At 39.5% G+C, this 22984-nt stretch overlaps 1 protein-coding gene across 1 annotated transcript in view; it reads left to right on the top strand.

Annotated features, from left to right (window-relative positions):
- LINGO2 (leucine rich repeat and Ig domain containing 2) overlaps positions 1-22984 on the top strand; it is a 6800733-nt gene that overhangs the window by 4512341 nt on the left and 2265408 nt on the right. The gene's annotated exons all lie outside the window — the stretch shown is intronic.

The raw sequence follows: 22984 nt of genomic DNA, 5'->3' as shown, positions 1-22984 counted from the left end.
AGTTTACCTAAGGAGTGTGATAGAAGTAATTGGCCAGGAAGGTGTAGGCATTTATAGATTTTAAGGAGGTTTTGGTTTTCAGATCTAATAGTATGACTGGGGAGGCAAGGGGTTAAGATAGGTGAAAGAGAGGGGCAGATGGAGGGTTGGAATATAAATTTGTGAGCAGTGGTGAGTTGTATGAATTTCAGGTAATTAGGACGCTCATGCCAGTTTAGGGAGTGGAGGGAATGGCAGTGATGGTTGGAGTATTTGGACCCTGTAGCAAATTTACAGACTTTGTTGTAGCAGGCTTCCAGTTTGTTTTTGGACTAAGCTGGAGATGAGTAAGTAGAGGGGCACCATTCATAAGAGAGGGGAGCAGGTAGGAGGAGACTAGAGTATGTCTGGTAGAAGCAGTAAGATAGCAATTTTGTCTATGCAACAGGATTAGTTTTTGGTGGGAGGTTTTCATATTATTTTGGTTGTGGATATTGAATTTTAAATGTTCACTAATCGTGACTCAAAGTAATTGGGTGTGAGGTACAATTTCGATTACAGTGTTATTGTGGCTTTTCATTTTAAAAGAGCTTTTGTTTATGGTGAAATTTCTCGAGGGAGAGAATATCATGATTTTTGTTTTGTTAGCATTGAGAGTGAGAAGATTGTTTAGCATCCAAGTTTCAGTATTGGAGAAGGGTGTTTGGGTTTTTTAAGGAGTTCAAAGGGAGAGTTTGCTGTGCAGATGATTGTGGAATCATCAGCATACTGGATCAGTGTAGCATTATCTATGGATTTGTGAAAGTTATTAATAAAAATATTGAAAAGTAAGGGGCCGAGAATAGAGCCTTGGGGGATGCCGGAGGGATTGTTGAGAAAGGATCAAGTTGAATTTTTCCATTTAGCAGCTTGTTGTCTATTGGAGAGATAGCTTGTAAATGAGGCTATGGAGGAAAGAGAGAACTTGAAGGAGGAAAGTTGAGGTAAGACTAGAGGATGTGAGATGATGCCAAAGGTTTTGAAGAGATCAAGGTAAAGAGTGGCACGATTTTCCCAGAGTTGTGAACATGATTAATGGTGTCAAGTAAGGATGGAAGAGCAGTAGTAGTTCTGTGGCCAGGCCTGAAACCATGTTGTGTTGGGGTAAGAAGATGGTTGCGTGCTAAGCAAGGCAAAAGATGGTGATGAATGCACTTTTTGAGGATTTTTGAAAGAGGTGAGAGAATAGCTAAAGGACCGAAATTAGTAGTGTTTGTGTTATTGCCGCCTTTGTGGAGAGGGGTGACAAAAGCGTTCTTCCAGAGTGAGGGGACACAGGCTTCTTGGATGGACCTGTTGATAAGAATGGAAATGGGGAGGACAATGCTGTCTGCAGCCATCTTAAGGAAGGATGGAGGCAGATTATCAGGAGTGTAGGAGCAAACTTTAGTTTAACTATAGTTTATTAGCAGGGAGAAGTTAAAGAGATTAATTATTTGGCTTGGAGATTGTGAGAAGATGGTGGCCCAGTTGATGTTGACATGACCAAGGATGAATGTTTCCTTTTTGATGTTGGAAGAGAATCATGAGAGAATGTCTTCAAGAATGGGGATGTTGTCAAAAGGGGGAATGTACAAGGCAACTATACATAAAGATTTATGATTGCTGATTTTTAGGAAGGCTATGGATAGTTCAGCAGGAGAGAATTTAGGAATGGGGTTAGTGTATGGATGACTGTACTATGCTCTATGCTGGCCTCTTGCCCGCTGCAACAAGAAAAGGGCTGGTAGACTCTTTCCTAGGATGAGTGAATTTGTCATGTAAACCAACTTTGTAAGAGACTTGATTGTTATGCATAGCTCAGGAACAATTATCTATATTTATATCTATCGATTTCTCTCTGTCTCTCTTACTATATATATATATATATATATATATATATATATATATAGCAATACACGTGACTGAACTAATTTAATGTTGAACTAAAAATATCAACAAATACATTCAAACATACACAATATCAAAACCAAAAAATATCTAATTAAACAAATCAACAAAGAAAAAGTATTTTCTCTCCTGATATTAACACTAAAAAGCCCATAACACTAGCCTCAGATTGGTAGTGTTATAGGAAGGTTTTTATGAAGGCAAGGTGTACAAATAGGGTTGAAGGAAAGGGCAGCATTAGGATTAGGGTTAGCACCCATTACTAATGTAGGCAGCGGGGCATCCAGCAACACTACCACTACACATACATTCAGAAACACACACAAATAATACTATATCTATCCCATAACCTAACCCTAAAGTATAAAAACACACACACAAACATACAACACCTTTCCTTCACTCATCCCTGACCCTAACCCTAACTCACATACACACGTGCAAGTACTCTCACCCTTCCACTCCCATTAATTTGTCTTGACATTACACACCATTGACATCTCCACAACTTGGCTGTCTGTACTGTTGACATTAAACCATCCCCCTGTAATAGTCCAAGAAGCATCATTCAAAAAACATCACGGAGGGGCCTATATATATATATATATATATATATATATATATATATATATATATATATATATAAATATACATAGATAAATTGTTTCTTTCAGTTGGATAAATATACATTGGAGACATTCCATTGATTTATTATTTTATACAATTTAAGACATATGTAAAGGCACACACAAGCAAACACATACAAACACACACACACACACACACACACACACACACACACACACACACACACACACACACACACACACACACACACACACACACTTCAAAAATAAACTGCGACTCAGACTTATTGCACTAAATTTTACACCTTAAAGTAACTCTTTACTAGGCACTAACTCCAAGATTAGTGAACCACATAGTAGGAGAGTTTGGCAAGCTGCTGCAACCTCAGTCTTAGGATATTTTCTTCTATTTTTCACACTCAGTTTTTCTTTTCCAAGGATCACAGTAACAGTTTCCTGAATATCTGCCCCCCCAACACACACATACATACTCACAAACATATATGCACATTCTCACACACATATTCATATGTATTCACAGCATTTTTTTTTCACTGTCAGCCTTTCTTTAAGAAGTACGGTATCACATGCATACCATTGTGCATATGGAGCAAATTGAAAAAATATATTTTTAAATATTCATATTTAATACTTTAAATAGAATATCAAGTGCAAATGTTGCAAGAGTAAGATAATTCCACCATTGTTTGTGCAGTCACAGAATTTACATTTTTAAATGAATTTACAGTTGCCATTAAGATAAATATACAGTAAATAAGATCCTTCTTATTTTGTTGCTTTAGTAGAAGTAAAGCATAACGCTATTAACAAACCAAGAAAACTCGATTGTGCCTTGATTAATTTGTCTGGACTCCATAAAATCAACAAATTATTCTTAACTCATTTCTAGAGAGGTAATGGAAGTACCCATTCCTACATGAAAACATCAGGCTTTAACAATAATGCAGACCTCACCCATTAGACAATCTTTCTAACATTATATATCTGTTCAGAGCTGCAGAGTGAGTATACACCCCAGTGATACTGACTTGTTCATTCTATAGTTATGTAGTGCTTAGTTGCTAGTTATTAGACTAAGTAGAGGATTATGATTAGTTCATAGTTTATCACCATGTTGTTATGCACTCAAGACATTGATTCAAAACATCCTGGTTTAAGGCTCCAGAGAGCACCCCACCACTACCAGGCTACAACTCATACCATACATTTTGGCCACAAAACCCAGACTGAAATACAAAAGGCGGGGGAGTATCCATTTTCATCAAGGATACCCAGAGCTTCAGGTTAGTGGCACAGCACGATGCTTCAGAGATCATCCACGTGCAACTAACAATGGGCAAAACAGCTATTCAAATTATAGCTTGCTACAGATCACCCACCATGTCCCAGGACTGTCACTCCGCATTTCTGGAAACACTGGGAAACATAAAGTTCCTACCAAACACCCTGATATTGGGTGATTTTAATTACCCAAACATTAACTGGGAGAACTACTCAAATACAAACTCCATTGCCCAACATTTCCTAGAATTTATAAACTCAAATACCTGGGATCAACTGGTCATCGCCCCCACCAGAGGTGACAACATATTGGAACTGGTCATCACTAACATGGACAATTGGTGTTCCACACCGGAGGTCAACCCCTCGCTAGTTAGATCTGACCATAAACTAATCACTCTGGATATCTACATTACACCACCACCCCCGCTCAAAGAAACCACAGTGAAAAACTTTTCAAAAGCAAACTTTTCGTTACTTAAGACCGAGGTGGGAAGTTTCACAGCCCCCATACTAAAGGATAATGCTGTCCAAGCTGCAAAATTCTTTACTAATGCACTCTACGGACACCTACAAGAATGCATGGATCATGCTATCCCAAACAAAACCAAGACTCACTCCTCCAAGAAAAGGAAACCAGTCTGGTGGACCCCTGCCATAAGCAAGCTATACAAAAAGAGGAAACTAGTACAGAAAAGAGTAAAATCTAAAGAAGGGAAGACATCCCTGATCAGTATCAGGAAGAAACTACATTCCCACATAAAATCATCCAAGGCTAGTTTGAAAGAAAAATTGCCATGGACTCCAAAGATAACCATAAGGCATTCTTTAGCTATGTCAAGAATTTAAGTGGCAATTCTCAGATCTGCTCAGAGGTAGTGCAGAATGGCACAAAATACACTGAACTGACTGATATAGCCAACATCCTGGCAGACAGGTTCAGTGTAAACTTCACCCACCTCTTACCCCCAAAATGGCCCACAACTATACCAGAAGAATGTAGTGCCCCTAAAATCACAGACACTCAGGTTAAAATAGCCCTCTCCAAAGCCAAACACACAGCATCAATGGGACTGGATGGTGTCCCAGGCTGTGTCCTACATGAGCTCAAAGATGAACTAACCCCTCACCTAAACACACTGTTTAAACTCAGCCTCTCCACAGGCTACGTGCCCACAGAGTGGTGCACAGCAACAGTTATTCCACTCCAGAAAGGTGGAGCCACAACACACCCTGGGAACTATCACCCTATAAGCCTGAATAGCTTGGTCTGCAAAGCATCATCATGGAACTCATTAACAGAGACATTGGGATCCTCCAAACACTGGATCCTACCCAGTTTGTCTTTGTTAAAGGCAGATCATGGCTCCTAAACCTGGTGGACTTCTTTGAGACAGTTACCAAGGCTATAGACAAAGGAAAGGTGGTCCATACAGCCTACCTAGACCTCTCAAAGGCCTTTGGCAACATTTCCCACTTAGGTATTATAGACAAGCTCACCAGCCTGAACATAAACCCCTACATCACGAGATGTGTTGCCAGCTGGCTCATGGACAGAACCCACATGGTAAGAGTTGTGGGAGCTAGGTCTGACTCTAAACTGGTTACAAGTGGCATTCCCCAGGGCTCAGTCATAGGAACCCTCCTGTTCGGCATATACTTCTCAGAGATACAGGCAAGCACAGGAGGACTATGGCTGACCAACTTTGCAAATGACTGCAAACTAGGAGCTATAATTGATTCTAAGGCTGACACAGACATCCTCCAAAAGGGTTTCACTGAGACAGATACCTGGTGTCAAAACTATGGCCTCAAGCTAAATGCCAAAAAGTGCATAGTCATCCCCTTTGGAAAAAACAAAGTACCCACAAACTACCACATAGGTGGTAGCCCCCTAAATACGGAAGACATAATAAGGGATCTGGGGACCCAAATAGATAGTAACCTCTCCTTTGATAATCACATTGCCAAAGTGGTTAGAAAATCCTTCTATGTGGCCCACCTAATGACAAAAGGTTTTGCATCCAGATCGAAAGAGGTCATTGAGCCTCTCTAAGCATCACTCATCAGACCCATCATGGAGTACAATGCCCCATTTGGGATGTACCTTACAAGACACCTGCAACAACTGGAAAGACCACAGAAGTACCTCACCAAGAGGATCACTGGCCTCAAGCAGATGCCCTATGCAGCTTGAATGAAGAAACTCCAGCTGTACTCGGTTGCATACTGCCTACTCAGAGGTGATCTCTGCCTAACATACAAGGCCATGTTCAACCCAGAATTGATGGACATGCTCCACCTAAAGAAAACCATATCCCCTCGAACCACATGCTCCAGGGATCTAAACCTTACCACAACAATAAATAGGATGTGCTGGAGGGATAGATTCCTGTCCCAGAGACTTCCCATGCTCTGCAACAAGATTCCAATCTACATTAGGCAGAGCTCCTTGCTAACCTTCTTTAAGAGAAACCTTGATGAGTGGATGGGAAACAGAAAGTTTACCCCAGGGATCACTTCAGTGGCTCTGCTGGACAGAGGCACAGGGAACTAATCTAAGGGGGCAGTGAAAGCCAACACATTCCGGCTAGGCTTATAAATGTCTTTGGGCAGATAGCCTAGTACCTACCTATGAACCTTTGAACCTATCCACCTGGAGAAATGAGATTGTATGACTCTGCTTTAAAGTACATGGTTTGAAAATTTGGGAAATGTAATTTGGGACAAACTCTTTTGTCCACGGTCACTTTAAGGATTTATGGTGGGGAAGTGTTGAGTGTTGGGGGGTGTAGAGGTGGTAGAAGAGAGTAGTTAAGTTTAATGGAAACAAAGGAAGGACAGGAAATCAGGTATGGAAGAGTTATGGTTAAGGGGAAGGGTGTTAGAGAGGAAGTGAATTGAGATGGCCAATGAGTACTTTTGAGAACAGGTAGGCCTCTGTTTAATAGTGTTTTTTATGGTGTTGATGGACCAGAGGCTGGTTAATTAATTTTTTTACCCCATAAGGGCTCATTAGGAGCTCCTGCTTGTACTTGTAGTGAGTTTTTACAGGATGGAATAGGCTGGGAATTGAACAGGAATTGTCTGGATAGCAATAACAAGCTGGGTACAGAGACAGCCTCGGGATAAAATTACAGCTTTATGAGTTAAATGTTCTTGAGGCTTGCACATCATAAATGTATATTTAATTTGTGGTTATTCATTGTGGTTGTAGATTATTAGCTCAGCGGAGGTTGGGTTGTAGTAATAATCTGTGGTGTTGTATGCTTGCATGGTTGCCTTTGTGGTTCCTTGGAGTGTGACATTTTCAGTGGTTTTGAGTCGTTACTTGCATCACTAGGATAATATTCTGTACATTGTCATTGTTGTACAACACGTCATTGATATGTGTGCTTTTCATAACACCTTACATTGTGTTTTTTATGTACTGTGTCTACATGGTGGCTTTTCTAGTAATACTGTACATTTTCATAGTTGAAATGCTGTTGCATGCAGTTGTGAGCGTCGGGGATGATGGAGCAGCAATGATGGTGTCTTGTGACTGAGATGGTTCCCAGAAGAAGAATACAAAGTTTTGTGGATTGTGAAGCACTCACAAATAATGGTAGCATGTTGCGTATGCTCGCTACTGTGTTCTGTGGGAGAGGGGACAGATGAGGGGGGGGGGGTGTACGAACATGCAGTTCATCTCTGTCTTAGTTGCCTCTTAACCTCTTTTGCAAGGAATTTGGTCTAAGCCTGATAAATGGGGGAACAAAGCCATAAAAATAGGAACATGTTTTAAATATTGCTCTGATAAACTTAGGAAGTTGCTAGTGTACCAGGGTTTGTTTAACATCCATTTTTGGAAGGATTTAGAGTCTGATACTCAAATGTATATCATTGTTTAGTGAGTTCAATCCTTAGTTCATCAGTGATCTGCCAGAAAGGCAGATTTTGTGTGAAACAGACCAAAATAGTAACCAAAGGTATGAGCATTATGTGAGAATCTGGACAGATGAAAGGTATGATTGGAGCATTAAAAAAAATGCAGACACTGAATTACTGGTAATGGAAAGGCAGTGAACTGAACGTAGTGAGCAAGGGAGACTACTTTGAAGTTGTGACTTCCTTTATGGTTTTAACTTCATATCCTTAAGGTACAGGGATTGAATCTGACACTTGGATAGGCATATTGGTATGCATTCTTTTATTTTGCTAATGGCTCAAGCTAATAGTAATAATATTTGAACAGTGTTCATGACTGCCCTGGGATTTTCCAGATTTGTCACTAATTCCATTGAAATTTGTCCCTGATGGATTAAAAGCTATGCTACTGATTTTATAAGGCAAGCAGAGCATTGAACAAGCTATATTTGGGGAGGTTGGTGTATTGGTATGGGTTTTTCTCCTACATGCAGGGTATTCGGTTTGGTTCTCACATTAGTGTAAGGAGGAGCTGTCAAGTTGATGGTGCAGATTTGGTTTGTTTTCCAAGCATGAAGAACAATGTGTCATTTTTTTTTTTTTGTCCCTCACACGATGGTGACATTCTGCTTTCTTCTAACAGATGGCGGGATCTCAAAGCTTGAGACAGAGATGGGCTGTGATCATATTGCAAGCAGACAGACTGTTCCATGAGCTGCTGGTGTCAAAGTCACATATGGTGGAAGAGGCCAGTTTGTCAAAAAAGAAAAGCTGAGCCCAGACACCAAAGAGCACTTTGGTGGCACAGGGGAAGCAAGCTCAGAAGGCAATGGCCAGTGCTGGAGTGGAAGTTCTGGATGGGGGAGTAGTTTCCGATGCTACGTCAGATAGTGATATTCTTTTGGGAGATGGAGGTAGTACATGCCTAATGAAGCAAGGGGACATGCAGTTTGTGTGCAAAGAACGTGAGCTAGCACAGCATAATTGTGAAGTAGCAGGCAGCATGTTAGATCATGAGCTTCTTAGGGAGGTGGGATAGGTACAGCAGGAGATACTTGATGGGGCAGTGGGCATAGGAACCTCATTATGGATGTTGGCATTAAGTCTCGATAGGGCCAAGTCATCACAGCAAGAGGTAGATTTGGATTCTGGAATGTGACCTAGGGATTGGTTAGCCACAAAGGCGTTATTCAATCCAGAACGGGGGGTCCTTTTGCCCCTACATATTCCTGCTTTGGTTAAAGAAAAATTTTAGAAAGGTAAGTATATTGATATATTCAAATTAATAGATGACGAAAGGGGTTCAGTGGATGTTGGAATCTGAGGAGGCAAATTATAAGGCCTTCATGGTGGCCTTAGCGACATTATGGTGGAAAAGAGTTGGAAGGCTTCCAACTAGGATGTGGGAGAACCCAGTGCTAGGATTCATGTATTACATAGCAGTTTGGATGGAGAAGGATAATGCACTGGCCTAGCCGCTGCTGGCTTATTTTCTTATAATTAGTGGGGCACAACTGTTACAGGCAGGAAATATATGGATGTGGTATTATCAGCAGTTTCAGAGAAGGAAAGCATTGGACCACTCACTGTAATAGGAAGTCATGCCACCATGATGGATAATTTTGGGGACTTCACTCAATGGGATAGGCTAGGTAGGGAGGCAGTTGTAGTGTGTTAATCATTCAATGCAGGGCATTGCATGTGTGTAACATGCAGATTCTTGCACACTTGTTCAAACTGTGTGGGAGGGAATCAGCTCAGTGTAGCCAACAGGAAAGGAATTTAGTCAAGGAAGGTTCTTCCATGACTGATATGGGTTCTTTATCCTCTTCTTCTCAAGGTTTACAAGGGTTTCATGGGTGGGGCAGTTTTTGTGGGCAGAGAGGAGGCTTATCCTTTCTGGGATAGTGGAGTAATCTGGGTTTTCCATTCACCAATTAATGGGCAGGTACTGAGCAATATGTTGAGCTATTTTCTGGATTTCAAGGTTGTGGATGAGTTGATAGAGGGGCTTTCTTGAGGGTTTTTGATTAAGTCTGGGGTTTTCAGGGCAGGCTCCATCTATAAGAATTTTTGTTCTATGTGGGGGAAGGAAGAAATATTGAAAGGCTTGCTGGGAAAGGAGCTGCATGTGGGCAGGCTATTGAGGTCCTTATATTGCCCTCCTTTTGCCAGTTTTAATGTGTCACCATTGTTGTTGGTCCCTAAAAAGTTGCCTGGTGAATTTTGGTTGATTCACCATTTGTCCTATCCAAAAGGGAATTCTGTTAATTTTTTAATTTCTAAAAGAGGATTCAAAGGTTAGGTATGCATCATTGGATGGAGCAGTGGCACTCATTAGGGGGTTTACAGATCCGTGGTTAGTGAAGAATAATATTGAATCAACATTTCAATCGGTGCCTGTGCAGGAGTAAGAGTGGCTGTTGTTAGTCATGGTAGTTGACAATAAATTTTTGTTTTGACAAGGCTATGCCTTTCGGTTGTTCAGTGGCTTGCACCACCTTTGAGAAGGTTAGCTCCATGCTTTATTGAATTTGGCAGCAAAGGGAGGGTTCTCAGAAAGCTGTAGATTATTTGAATGATTTTTTTTTTTGATAGATGAGGGGTTTGTAGGGGCATAGGAAGCATACAGGCATTTTTGGCAATGTGTAAGGAGCTTGGGGTTCCACTGGCTATGCAGAAGTTGGGGAGCCCTGCTAATGCATTGTATCTTTTAGGTTTATTAGTGGATGTGGTATGAGGGGTTATTTTGCCTTCCAGCAGAGAAGATAGTGCACATAAAAGAGAAGATTATCTAGGTGATAGGCAAGGACAATGTTCAGATTAGGGACATCATGGAGCTATTAAGGCTATAGAACTTTGTTTCCAGGGCAATTCATCCAGCTCATTTGTTTTGTTGCTGAGTGGCATTTTTGTGAAAAGGAGGGAGAAACAAACATCATTGAGTGAGGACTGGCAAACCTGTTCATTCAAATTTAGCACTGTCATTGTCCTTTAGACTGATTTAACAGTATTTCTTTTTAGCAAGTGGATTGAGTTGGTCAGGAGGAGTTGCAGTTGTTTACAAACCAAGTAGGGGGTATTGAGAGCATCTTTTTGAGGGTAATGGGTTGCAGCTCATTGGCCAGATGACTGGGAGGATAGCTGGATGAAGGATGTGGCCTTCTCGGACATGGCGCCTATTTGGGCAGCTCCAGTTGGGTGGCAAAAGCAGTTGCGGGGTAGGAGGGTGATTTTTAATTGTGACAATATTGCAGTGGTGTGGGTGTTACAGCCAAAGACTGCAAAATCTAAATTGTTTTTGTCAGTTTTATGTAAATTAGTTTTGCTGAGTTTGTTGATTCATTTTTCCTTTACAGGTGTATACTTTCCAGGTGCTAAGAATGTGATTGCTGATAGACTTCCTCATATCCATTTTCACAGGTTTCGGGAACTAGTACCAGTGATAGAGGGAGAATCAATTGTGTTACCAGACGAGATATGGCAGATTGGACTGAAGTGATGGGACTACTGATTCAAAGTCTTGGGAGGTTTTAACGAGGAAGGCATATGGTAGGTCATTATCCGACTTTGATGAATTTATTTACAGTTGCAATAGGAAGAACTGTTACTACAATATTTAACTCAGGCTTGGGTTAAGTGGAGTGCAGTTAAGTCTATTAAGGTAGATCTGGCTGCTATTAGAGTACTTGCATGAGTGACAGGGTTGCAGAACTTGATAAGGTCATGGGCAGTAGCTCTGGTTTGAAAGGTCGGGGTAGGGCTGTGGGTAGTTGGACTGATAAGTGTTGGTTAGTGTTAAGCGAGACCCTTAGGATTTTGTTGAGAGGCTTGAGGTTACTGAAAGAGGCTTGATGTTATTGAAAGCGGACTCAGTTGATTATAATTTGTGGGTGAAATTGTCAATATGGATGCATAGTGGTGCTTTCATGGTGAACGAGTTACTGGGTTTGCTTTTATGGCAGGATGTGGTTATATTTTACAGATATGGTTGAGGAAACCAAAAACAGACTACTCAGGTATGGGTGCGCAGATAGCTTAGAGGATGGATAGGGATGACTTGATGTGTCCTGTGCTGTGGGCCGGATGTCTTCAGTTGTCATGTAGTGGGAATACATGGGATTTATTTTTCCAGTCATTGGGTGGAATGGTGATAAAAGACTAGCAATTTTTGAGTGTGATAAGGAAGGTTTTCTGCTTAGGCTTTCTGGGATAGACATTTTCCACTCATTCATTTCTCACCAGAAGGGCATCAGATTTAGCAAGAGAAGGTAGGTCAGTGGAAGTGATTAAGACGGTGGGGCACTGGTCTTCAGATACCTTTTTTATCTTATATTAGCTAACTTGTTTTGACAGCAGTTAATTTTTTTAGGTAAAAGTGTTGTCATTTTGTGTCATTCCTTTATTTACTGAGCAGCAAAGTGTGCTGAATTTAGACCACATGGATCCGAAATTGAGTTGCAGCATTATGGATGGAGAGTTTTTTGACATGGTATCAGAGGCCTCAGTTGACCTCAGCTCGAGGATGTGTTTGCAGACATATGCTCTTGGATTGGGATTCCACATGTTTTAGTGGTTCTTTTAGCAGGTAATAATTTAGATATTATTCTAAAATGGCAGTTGGTGTTTAGGGTGCTGATAGACTTGGCTAGTTTAAGCAGTAGGTTTCCTGATATGAGTATTGTGCAGTCTGAAGTGGTACCATGTTTGGGTTGGAGAAATGCAGGCAGTTTTATAGCTTATAGTGGACTTGTACATTTTCTTAATTTTAGATTGTTGATGCAATTAGGAAACTTGGGTATTTACACTATTGATCATAGGGACTTTGATGATAGGGGCCTGGAGTGGTTTAGGAAGGATGGAGTATACCTGAGTGAGTTGGGATTGGATTTATTCAATGTACACCTGTCATTGTTTTTAGATGGTTTGATAAAGGTGTTGTAGTATGTGAGGGAGAGATCACTTTGGTCAGGCTGGTGGGCAGAAAAGAGGGGTTTCCTCTTCCATTCCCCCTTTGGTGTTACGTGTTGGATTTTATAAGGTGGCTGTTTGGGAATGGAAGTGAGCAGTGGCATGCACCTTCTGGCAGGTCAGAGTAAGTGAGCAGTTGGGTTACTGCTGCTTATTTTGCAGTGGAACAGAGATGAGTAGAAGATGCTGTCACTGTTTAATCGTTATCTGGAAGTTAAATTCATATTGTGACTAATACATTTCATGACTGATCAATTGATTCTGTGATTAAAGAATGTTGTTCAATAAAGGTCGTCATATGCCATGTTTGTGTAGTGTGTGTTTTATTGCAAACGGAGATTGGGACAAGTTATATTAGCATGTTTTATATGCAGCTGTCAAGGTTATATAACCTCACCATATAATAGTTTTGCAGAGTCCTATAAACTAGCCAAACCTCCAAGATCCCAAGTTGGTACCTGTCTGCTTATTTTACCAATACTTGGCAATCGTGCATAGAAAACAGCAGTTTCTATTCCAGCCTAGGAATCACACATTATACAATTTCTTACAGTACTGTTCTTATGTTTGAAAATTTATTTAACATATTTGCAAATAAAAACATAGGTACAAAAGTCCAAGCATTCCTCTCAAGGTATTGAAAGTCAAGGTTATTTGTTGCCATATGACAATAACAATTTCTTATTGATTTAGAATTTGTACATAACTGTAATTGTTTATTATTATTATTATTATTATTACTATTATTATTATTATTATTATTAATAATCTCTGTATATACTCCAAGTGTGAATATCTCTTTAGTTGCCTTTATAAATCATACAGGAAGGCAATCAAGACTTGATTGTTTATTAGACTTCTTTATATTATCTTTCAGTATTTCTTTGTTAGTGATTTTTAAATGTCTTTCTTTCATGCTACTGGGGAAATTTTGAATACTGACTTCTACTATAGGATTATCAATGACCTGTGTATCTTTAGTCAATAAGTTTCCACTTCAAACTTTGCAACACTTTTGAGTATATTTTCTGACATCATAGGCATTATCTTATGCAACACATTTGTTTATGATGGAAAAAATGAAATCAGAAGTTTTACATAAATTAATATTTTTTCAGATAAGAGAAGGCAATACATATAATTCCCCATAGGATATTAACATTTTAACATCTGAGTTAAAGTCAAAGCCAAGAACACAGCACCCATGGGACCTGATGACTTCCCAGGCTGTGTTCTACCTGATGACTTCCCAGGCTGTGTTCTACAAGAACTACAGAACGAACTGGCACCCCATCTAAGTACCATGTTCAATCATAGCCTCACCTCAGGCTATGTGCCCACTGAATGGCGCACAGCGACAGTTATCCCACTCCACAAAGGGGGAGCCGCCACAGACCCTGGAAACTACCGTCCCATTAGCCTAACGAGCCTGGTCTGCAAGGCTATGGAGCGTATCATCATGGAACTTATAAACGATGACATTGGTAATCTCCAAACTCAGGACCCCACCCAGTTCGGGTTTGTAAAAGGAAGATCATGTCTCCTAAACCTGATAGACTTCTTTGAAGCAGTCACCAAAGCCGTAGATGAGGGTAAGGTGGTTCACACTGCCTATGTAGATCTCGCCAAGGCTTTTGACACCATCCCCCACTCTGGAATTATAGATAAACTCACTAAACTAGGTGTAAATCCCTATGTCACAAGTTGGGTTGCCAACTGGCTCACTGACAGAACCCACACTGTGAAAGTAGCAGACTCCAAATCCAGCTTCAGACCAGTGACAAGTGGAGTACCACAGGGTTCAGTCCTGGGTCCTCTCCTGTTTGGTATCTACTTCTCTGACGTACAGGTCAACACAGAAGGTCTTTGGCTAACGAAGTTCGCAGATGACTGCAAACTAGGAGCCATAATCAAAACTCCAAAAGATTTGGACATCTTACAAAAGGGCCTTGCTGAGACAGATTCCTGGTGTCAAAGCCATGGCCTCAAGCTCAATGCCAAAAAGTGCATTGTCATTCCTTTTGGTAAAAATGCAGTACCCATGAACTACCACATAGGTGGTAGTCTACTTAACACCGAACATATGATAAGAGACCTTGGGACACAGGTGGACAGTAGTCTCTCCTTTGATAATCACATCGCCACAGTAGTCAGGAAATCCTTCTATGTGGCACACCTTATCACAAAAAGTTTCTCATCCAGGAAAAAAGAGGTCATTGTTCCCCTCTACTCGACACTCATTAGACCCATTATAGAGTACAATGCCCCTTTTGGTATGTACCTCACAGGACATCTATAACAACTGGAAAGGCCACAGAAATACCTCACAAAGAGGATTACTAGCCTCAAAGAGATGCCCTATGCAGACCATCTAAAAAAACTGCAGCTTTACTCCATTGCATATCGCCTACTCAGAGGCAATCTCTGCCTAACACACAAAGCTATGTCAAACTCAGAGCTTTACGACATGCTCCACTTAAAGAAATCCCAATCCCTATGAGCTACATGCTCTAGGGACCTAAACCTTGTCACCACAATAAACAGAACATGTTGTAGGGATAGATTCCTGTCCCAGAGACTTCCCATACTCTGGAACAAACTACTTATCTATATCAAACAAAGCTCCTCATTAGTACTGTTCAAGAAAAATCTTGATGATTGGATGGGAGATAGGAAATTCACCCCGGGGATCACTTCTGTGGCTCTGCTCGACAGTGGCACAGGAAAATATTTTTCTTGGGTGGCGAAAGCCAGGGTACCTTTGGCTAGGCTTATATAGGCCCTAGGGCCAATAGCCTAGTACCTACCTATGAACCTATGAACCTATGAAATAGACCTAGCTCCTTTATATCTGATTCCTTTTTTTTGTTTCCATGAAAGATAAAAACAGATTTTTTAATGTTTTGTATCTAGGTGAGCTTGCTGATTATATCATATTCCATTATTAAGACTTGTTTCATAGTATAATTGATTATAAAGTCTCCACAAGATGTCTTGAGGATGGCTATGTTACACATGAGCAAATTAATATGTTGATAGAAGAATTTCAATTTATGAGTTAATGGGATGCTGAATGTTCAGAGACTGAGGCAAATTCGCCCAATATTTCCAAATTCAATGTTTAATAGTAGTACTTGCAGGTCCCAACATTAATTTTATAATTGAATAACAGATAAACATTTATGACTTCAATACTAGCCATATCATAAGGTATTAATTAAAAAAAAAACATTTTTAGACATTAAAATGTGTAGTGCGGATAAAAAGATATATATCTAAGTTTTTCTAATAAGTAAAATGATAACTTAATGTTCACAGCAATTCTGGACTCTTTAATTCTAGTAGCATTCTTCTTATTTTCTTCTTTTCCTGTTATTTTATTTATGACTTTTATTTTTATTTTATGTTATTTTATTGTTGATTTGTTTTGTTGTAGAGGATTAGGTATATAACTATCTAAACAACCATTTTGTTATACTGATATGACTCCATAATGCTACATTTCCTACAGCATTTATGAGCATGTCATTTTACCACATAATGGGTACATGTCTATCATGAAAAAAGTCACTGTTGAATAACGAGTTTGTCTGGCAAGCAAATACAAGGAAAAATATGCAGAAAACTATTATAATCCTTGCTACATGCTGAAAACATCTATCTCTCAGAGCAAGACAGAAACATTAAAAAGCAGACATGGCTCTGTGACTGAATACTTGTCAAAAAAAGATGCACACAGCAGAGACTACCCATTTGAGCTATATATGGGATACTAGAAGGTGATTTATTCGTATTTTGACCAATGTTACTACATACACTCTTGCCAGAGTTTATGTCTGCTAGAGTACACCTGTTCTATTTGTTTCTATTCTATTCTATTCTATTCTATTCTATTCTATTCTATTCTATTCTAATTTATTTTGAAAAAACATATACATGGAGCTTCTATAAAGAGATTATTCTGTTGCTATAGACAACATTTAAGTAGGTTGGGATGGCCTTTATCTGTTCTGTAAGAGATTCTCATTTCCAGGGAGCTTGCAAAGAGTCTGGACTTTATTTTGGATTATCTTGAACTTATGCCTACCTCGATGAGGATCTAATGCAGAAGGGGGTATTTCTTTGTGTTAGACTTGTGGCAAAGTTGGGAAAGTGTCTAACTTCAGTCATTTGCATACAAGTGATGCTAGAACAAGGGTAGATTATTGTCTAATGTGAAGTCACTTGCCTAAACAGTGATGTCCTTTTGATGACTAGGGTAATACATTTGCAGATGTTGTTTGATGTAGATTGGAGGATGTTTAGGCTGTTTTCATTTGATGCTGCATTTAAATGAAATCCATGCTCTAACCAAGGGAGTAGGACCTCTTTGCCAATAGCTGTTTGCCCTGTATGAAAGAGAAAAAGAGAGAATACTTTTGGCCCAGAAGAGCAGCTTATTCACTTTGGATTTAATTTCTTGGATATGTTGAAAGTTAAGATTAGCATTAAACGATATTCTAGCATGTCTTTAGTACTGGATTGTTTCCACTGGGTTCTGATTCCAGTAAAATATAGCTTACTTATTTTGTGTTTTGGCTATTGTTTAGTGAATCACAATGAGCATGGACATAATCCTTTTAGTATTGAGGACAAGCTTATTTTTTTCTGTAACCAGCAAGAGTGGAGATCAATGTCTTATTGCAATTGTAATGTCATGTCTTGTGTGGACTGACCTGTAGGTAGATTACCATATCATCAACATAAAATGTTGTTGTTGTTGTCTTTTGGCTTTTCCCGTTTAGGGTTCGCCACAGCGGAACTCCGGTCCGCTAATGATTGGCAGTAGGTTTTGACGAATGCCGAGGTGCCAGCTCGACGTTCAACCTTCAATGAAGGCACGCCTATTTACGCATGTCTTTCAAACGCCCACCCAACTGCGGGGAGGGCATGCAGACTCCACACACTAAACACTCCCCACACTCCAGCCAAGAATTGAATGGGAGAACCTCTTGCTGTGAGGCAACAATGCTACTACTGCACCACCGCGGAAGTTATCATCAACATAAAATGTAATAGAGATATATTCAACCTTCTCCTTCTGCATTAATAGTGGGAGTCATTCATATGCCTTATACACTTAGATTTCTTTTAAATAACCCAAATTGATCTAGATTTTTAACTTAAAGAATTGAAGGAAAGCTACCTTTATTTTATAAATGGCATTTTTATGACTACATAATGTAAAACCATAAAGATCAAAAATATAATGTAACATAAAAGTGCGACTTCGGGTTTTTGTTGTATTACTTACATACATACCCTATGAGGATTAACAGAATAGAATCTAATAACAATGTGGATGCAACATATTTACATACTATTTTGATAAAAAAAAGATTTGAAACAATCCATTATGTGGATCCTGTCTCCCAACCCTCTAGTCCTACCCCAATAAACTCTTTCACTGCAGATAATAAGCAAACAGAATACTAAAAAGTAAATAAATAAATAAATACTGTTCTTCCCACATACTGTAACCACTTTTAAATTGATACTTCTGGAATACTCAATAATAACATACATGAAGCACAACACAATGGCTCCAGCGCAGAAATAATTTGTGCATAATTCTTACCATTAATATTAAAATAATGGGTTAAAAAATATTGAAATAATGTAATTGTTACACAAGTGCTTTCTATTCAAATACTTATTCACTATTTATGACAGCAAATACTGTTAAGAATTGGCATAAAAGATATCCTTGTTGCTGTAAACTTGCAACTGCTTAACAGAGAAAAGTAAAAAAATAGCTAAAGCTGTTAATATAATTGAAGCCAGCAGCTACGGCTTTACAAGGGTCTATATCAGATAATCGAACTTTTAAAACTTTGAACACTATATGGTCGAGACCATATGTTTGAACTCCTAAAAGTTTTAAAATCAAAAAAAAAAAACAGAAAAAGCCTACCTGAAAGCTTAAACAGGGGGGCAAGCCCAGCTACTTCCCCACACCCCTCCCCTGCTCTTTAAATATACTAACTCTGAGATCGCACTACAATGCAGACAATGGAAACTTCCATTGCTGCACTGCACAGAGATCTCCATTGAAACATCTGAACTTTTAAAAGTTCGATTAAACAGTGTCGACCATATGATGCTTGAACTTTTAAAAGTTCGACAGTGTGATAGGAATCCGTAAGTTCTTGTCCTTTTGTGCCTTTGTGAGCATGTCACCTTCATACAAGAACACATTCATGGTACGCAAGAGCCCTCTGCATAAAAAAGATATGATGTTTCTTTGTATTACTGTGGCAAGTTTACATTAGCAAAACTAAATATTAAAATATCCCAAGAAAATCAAGCTTTTTATATTATGCAGTAGCCATGTACAAATTTGAAGTTCTTGTTTTAAACATTCAGCCTTAACTTTATTAAAAGAAAACAATCAATAATAAAAATATATGATGCAAACAAAGGACTGGCAAGTCAATGCAAATGTTTGAAAGCTATGATTGAGGATAAATATGATTTGCAGTTTACTAATGATCTAACATTTATTGTACTGTACATATGTTGTATACAGGTTCCTAGATTCATAGGTTAGTACTAAACTGACTGCTCTTGTATCCATTTTAAACCTAGTCAAATTTTCAATTTGGTGCTTTGAATTACCTATTTTATTTAGTGTTTAGATTAACTTTACCCATTCATATACTGTAGGTTCATTGCTTGTTACATTCTATCTACATTAGAGTATACTGTTGAAGATGTTACTTAGCCTTCTATGCTAATATACAAAATATTACCTAAAATCACACTTGCAAGGCACCTGGCTTTGTTCCTGTAACTGTCCTGGATAGGTATATCTCTGTCTATCCAGCTAACCCTTGCTGTTCCCTTTAATCCTACCAATGCATATCTCCTGACTCTATTATCATAAGTCACTCTTGCTGATGTATGATGATTTACCTATGTGCTTACTGTTGTTGGATTGGTAGTGTCTACATTACCCAGCTTTCTAATACATTATTCATCCTGGAAATGTTCATTTCATCTATATGCCTGTTTTTTACACTGTATCATATTTGGAAATCCTAAGTTCCTTTTTGTACAGTTTGTAAGTCTTTTGCATGATATTGTAAGCCTGTGTAAGCTTTTGTTGAGTTTTTGTAAATCTTTGTATGATTTTGTATATGTACTAAGCTCTTTGTATATGTATTAAGCTTTTGTAAGATTTTGGAACTGGAGCTTTTCTCTGCAGACCTCCTCTGAAAAGGGACATGTCTCCAGTCAGACATTCATAGGTTCAGAGGTTCATATGTGTGTACTAGGCTAATGGCCCTAGAGCCTTTACAACCTTTAGTTCCCAGTACCTCTGTCAAGTAGAGCCACTGGAGTGATCCCCGGGGTAAATTTTCTATTTCCCATCTACTCATCAAGATTTCTCTTGAAGATGGCCAGTGAGGTGCTCTGTTTGACATGCATGGGAAGTTTATTCAATAGCATGGGCAGTCTCTGGGTTAAGAACCTGTCCCTCCAGCATGTTCTGTTGATTGAGGTAATGAGGTTGAGGTTTCTGGAGCATGTGGTGCGGAGAGATTGGGATTTCTTTAGATGCAGCATTTCTAATAGAGCTGGGTCAGAGATGGCTTTGTAAGTCAAGCAGAGATCGTCTCTAAGAAGGTGATATGAGAAAAAGAATAGTTGGAGTTTTTTTAGTCTGTCCATATAGGACAAGTGTTTAAGGCCTGGGATCCTCTTTTTGAGGTACTTTTGTGGCCTCTTCACATGTTGCAGGTGTCTAGTGAGGCACATGCCAAATGGAACATTGTACTCGATGACTGGCTTAATGAGGGAAGAATAGCGGGAGACAATGACCTCTTTCTTCCTGGATGCAAAACCCTTAGTAATGAGATGTGCCACATAGAATGACCTTCTGACCACAGTGGCAATGTGGTGGTCAAAAGAGAGGTTGCTGTCAGCCTGTGTTCCCAGATCTTTTATAACACCTTCTGTGTTCAGTGGACTACCATCGAAACGGTAATTCATGGGAACTGGGGTTTTCCCAAAGGAGATGACAACACATTTTTTGGCATTGAGCTTAAGGCCATGGTTCCAACACCAGTCATTGGTTTCAGTGAGGCCTTTCTGTAGGATGTCAACATCTCTTGGGGAGTTAATAATAACTCCCAACTTGCAATTGTCTGGAAACTTTGTTAGTCAGAGTCCCTTCATGTTGGCCTGCACTTCAGATAAATAGATACTAAACAGGAGAGGACCGAGGACCGAGCCCTGTGGGACTCCACTTGTGACTGGTCGGCAGTCTGACTTGGATTCATCTACTTTCACACTGTGGGTAATATCTGTGAGCCAGTTTGCAATCCACCTAGTGATATATGGGTTGATGCCTAGCTTAGTGAGTTTTTCTATGATTCCTGAATGGGGAATGGTTTCAAAGGCCTTGGCCAGATCAAGGTAGGCTGTATGACCCACCTTGCCTTCACCCACAGCTCTGGTGACTGAGTCATGATCTGCCCTTCACAAAACCAAACTGTGTGGGATCCAGTGTTTGGAGATTCCCTATATCCTTGTTTAATAGGTCCATGATGATGCGTTCCATAGGTATGCATATCAGACTTGTCAGTCTAATGGGGCGATAGTTACCAGGGCCTGTAGTCACTCCTCATTTGTGGAGAGGGATGACTGTATCAGTGCAAAATTTGGTAAGGACAAAGACTGAAGTGAGGCTGTAACTGAACAGGGCACACAGGTGAGGTGCCAATTCATACTGCTATTCATGTAGAACACAGCCAGAGATATTGTCAGGTCCCGTAGAAGCTGTATTCTTTGCCTTGGACAGTGTTGTTTTAACCCATGCAGCAGTAATACTGGGTGCCTGGCAATCTACTGGTATTGTGATCAGTCCTTTGGTGGGGGGGGGGAGAGGTGTAAAGTTGGCACTGAATCTGTCGGCCAGTATATTGGCAATATCTGTTGGCTTGGTATAGGAGATATCATTGTGCAGTAGCTCATAGCAAATCTGGGTATTTCCATGGAGATTCTTTACATAACTATAGAAGGCCTTGTGGTTGTCTTTGCTGTCTGCTGCAATTCTGTTTTCATAGCTAGCTTTATAGGATTTGATGAGGAATCTCAACTTTTAGTTGAGGCTAATAAGGGAGTTTTTCCAATCTTGGGACTTCACCTTATTCCGCATCAGTTTCCTCCTTCTGTTGTAGAGTGGTAAGGGACCACCAGATTGGCTTCCTTTTTTTGGAGGAGAGTGTCTTGGTTCTTTTGGGTATGGCAAGATCCATGCATTTGTGTACGTGTTCGTACAGTGCATTGGTATATGATTTGGTGGTCATGCAACTATTCTCCATTTGCATGGTTGCCGTGAAGTTAGCTACCTCTGTTTTTAGGAGCCCAAAGTTAGCTTTGGAGAAGTTTTTCATGGATATATATGGGTCTGCTTTACTTCAAAGAGACCAAATCACCATTCATTTTGTGAATGAAGAAGATGCAGGAAGTATTAGTTATATTCGATGCAATAACTAGTGAGTGAGGAAAGAGAGGATGATAAATACATAAAGCAATGAATTGGGTAATGTGTCAAAAAAATAAAATATGCCTGGGAACTCTAATCATCAAGAAGGTGGCTGGAGCACACTGACATTCAGATATAGTTTTATTTTCAGGAGCACTGCTTTGGTTATTGTCATGCCTGGAAACAGTACTCAGGTGTCAACGGGCACCTACTTTTCTCCATTTGGGAAACAGCTAAGAGATTTTCATCATGTCACATCAAGGATGCATTACTTTTCCTATGCTCCAGATGTAATTACATAGCAAGAATTTCAGGAGAGCAGATTGGAAACAGTACCATTTTAAAGCAGCTCTATCTGTTTATCTATTCATCTATCCATTTATCTTTCCATCTGTAAAGGGTCTAGACCAAGATAGAGCCATTCAGCTAGTAAGGAATAAAACTGGTAATCAGTTAAAATATCTGGAACTGCTAGAGCGAGGCCTGAAATGTGGAGAGTGAATGGCTGAAAGAACAGTGTTTCATATACTAAGTTTGAGATGCCATTTTATAGATAGATAGATAGATAGATAGATAGATAGATAGATATTATATAGATAGACAGATAGAGAAGTTTTAGGATTTACTCTTCTCCATGGTCTTTTTATTTATTTATTTATTTTTTTATTTACGGTATTCGGCATTTAGAGTGCCAACATTTTAATAGGGAGCCAAAAAACTTCTGGACATTGAACTTAACAAGATATAAAGTCTGACAGTAATTGTAATACATAAG

Source organism: Protopterus annectens, chromosome 2.part0 (assembly GCF_019279795.1).
Source record: "Protopterus annectens isolate FY-2018-M chromosome 2.part0, PAN1.0, whole genome shotgun sequence".
NCBI lineage: Eukaryota > Metazoa > Chordata > Ceratodontiformes > Protopteridae > Protopterus > Protopterus annectens.
The sequence above is the reverse complement of the archived record's forward strand: the minus strand, read 5'-3'. Positions and strand labels throughout refer to the sequence as shown.